Raw genomic sequence first — 3,108 nt, forward strand, 5'->3', positions numbered from 1 at the left:
AGTAGCGGCATTCCTGCGAAGGAATAATTTTCAAGTCTTCCCTTACCTGGATGACTGGTTGCTGAAGGCCCCATCCAGGGGAGCTGCGCGGGACACTGTTCAGGCATGTACAAACCTGTTTCAAAATCTAGGACTCACTTTAAACAAAGACAAATCATCTCTGGTCCCATCCAGGAAGGCATGTTTCCTGGGAGCCATCCTGAACTCAAAACTCTCAAAAGCTTTTCCAACTTTAGAAAGCCGGGAAAATCTGCAGACCATGGCTCTGGACTTACAAAAAAGAAGGTGTCTTTCAGTATGCCGCTACAAGTCTCTGCTGGGGGTAATTTCGTCATGCATACCTCTGATTCCTCACTGCAGACTGCGAATGCGTCCTCTTTGTGAGAAGTTGGCCTGATATATGATGCTCACTAGTTCCAGTGATCACCTGGTATCAGTCCAAACAACCCTTATGGTGATTGGTTGTAAGTCAACCTTATAGACCAGCTATCCTAATGGTAGCATGGACAAAGCAGTCTTATGGTTGTAAGTCAACCTTATAGACCAGCTATCCTAATGGTAGCATGGACAAAGCAGTCTTAGGCTAAACTCTTTTGGCATGTGAAGCCAGCTGTTTTACCATATATAACCCCTTTAATACCAGATGAAAGGACACCACACAGGTAGTTATGAAAATAAACAATATATTTATTAATAACAAACACCTCTGAACTCTTTATGAGATCAGAGGGGTAAGCACATGACAAGACTCTTAGGAAAAATATGTTTAAGTTGCACGAATTAAAATGATGCCCTAGGGGCACGTCAAACCATATACTAAGTAAGTGGTTTGAGAAAGTCGATAGAAGGAATGGAGCTGTCCAGAGGCTGTAGGATCGCTGGGACTCCACTACCCTAACCTTAGGTAAGAAAAAAGGAGGCCCACGGGACGCGTGTGCAGAGTGTGAACTCACACGCAAGATGCGTAACAAAGTCAATGGACAATACAGTTTACGAAAAAGGTGAGTACGGACAGTTCTGACTAGTTAGGACTAAAACAACTGTGAAACTGGACACTAGGAGAGTCAATCTACCCTTGAGCACCGAAATGCTCTCGTTACCTCACCCACGGGCTGCGGGTGCATAGGAGTGAAAGTGCGTCGGGTTTCTGCGTTGAAGTCAATGGAGCCTTGAAGAAAAGATGCTGCCGGCGACCAGGAGGAAGCTGTGCCAGAGCACTATCTCACATAATTCCAAGCACTCTGCGTCCAGGATTGTTAAGGCCTGCCACAGGAGGGACTTATAGGAGTATATGTGTCCATTTTAGGGTTAGATATAGGTATACTATATCTAAAGCAAAGGGTGATTACACCACCTTGCCCCAGCTGATTGATCAGCCAGTTGTGTCAGATTTGATTAGCCAGCCAGGGGTGGCATAATAAATGCTGCAGCCCCTGGTAGGCCTTGAGTTCACTTATGCCCTGGGTACCTATGGTACACTGTACAAGGAATTACGACAGTGACCCAAAACTAATTGGTAAATGCACCTAAAGTACATAGATGTCAATTTAGAGAGAGAACAGCTAGGCTGTGGGTCTGATTAGCAGGCCCACAGCCAGGGAAAGTCGTAAACCAGTGAAGCAAAAAGCAAAAATCTGGGGTGACCATAGGATTGCAGACCCTACTCTCCTACACTCTTCAGGAGAAACTGGACAACCAATGGACACAGATTCACGGATCATTCGACGACAAGGTGACCGTCACTCCGACAATGAAAAGAGCGGCCCTGTGGTGGACAGACCAGAGAAACTTGTCCCAAGGTCTATCCTTCGTAAGCGATCCGTCTCTTCAAGTAGTGACAACTGATGCGTCGAATGGTTGGGAAGCGGTGATGCAAGACCTGCATGTCAGTGGCCATTGGTCTCCTCACGATCGTCGCTCCACATCAATCTCTTGGAGCTAAGAGCAATAAAACTGGCTCTACAAGCCTTTCTCCCTCGCCTAAGAGGTTCGCAAGTTCTCATCATAACGGACAACACAACGGCCATGCATTACGTGAACAAGGAAGGAGGAACCAAATCTCTCCCGATGTAGTCATTTGGGCACTTGACAACACAGAGTGGCCTTACGCATTTTAATGTCCGATACACGCACGTTGTTTGTTTGCGGTGTAGCCAAGTTCCTGAAATGGTCTTGGTTATTTGGTTCAAAAAGGCTTGCCTTGTCAATTTAATACTTGTCTTAATTGTTTTTACAATGTTTTTATCGTGTAAATTGAATGTGCATGTAAATATTGATTTTTAGCGATTGTATTTCACTTTCATGATATTCTTTTATATCGAAATAAAGCCTTCAATCAATCAATCAAAAATCTCTCCCGTTGTCGCAGGAAGCTCAAGAGATCTGGGAATGGGCGATCCTTCACGGGATGTCGCTGCAGGCAGAACACTTGCCAGGAATTCTAAACGAGAATGCCGACAGACTGAGCAGGTTATCCTCAGTCAGTCACGAGTGGGAGCTAAACCAGCGAGTTCTAGAAGAGGTCTTCCGCCAGTGGGGCAGACTGGCAATAGATCTCTTTGCCACGCCGACCAACAAGAAATGCTGGTCTTATGCAAGCAGGCTTCCCCATCGAGGATCATTGGGGAATGCGCTTTCGATAGCCTGGTCCAGGACATTTGTCTACGCCTTTCCCCCCATCCCACTGATCCCAAGGTTTATCAGGAAGATCAAAGTGGAACCATGCAGGATGATCTTGATAGCCCCTGCTTGGCCAAGACAGTTCTGGTACACGGAGCTCCATCTGTTGTCGCTAGCTCCTCCGCTCCCCTTGAGGACTATGTGAGAAGTTGGCCTGATATATGATGCTCACTAGTTCTAGTGATCACCTTGTATCAGTCCAAACAACCCTTATGGTGATTGATTGTAAATGTAAATGTAAATGTATTGGCATTTATATAGCGCACTACTTACCCGTAGGGTCCCAAGGCGCTTCGACCGCTGCGAAACCCTTCCTGGCTTCCCTGAGAGATGGTCCCTTAATGGGTATCTCCAGGGTGAGACCAGGCATCCCCGGCGGTCTGGTGGGGCCGTTAGTGAAGATGAGGCAAGCTAATGCCCAGAGTTGCC

The sequence above is a fragment of the Lissotriton vulgaris genome, chromosome 10 (assembly GCF_964263255.1).
Source record: "Lissotriton vulgaris chromosome 10, aLisVul1.2, whole genome shotgun sequence".
Lineage (NCBI taxonomy): Eukaryota > Metazoa > Chordata > Amphibia > Caudata > Salamandridae > Lissotriton > Lissotriton vulgaris.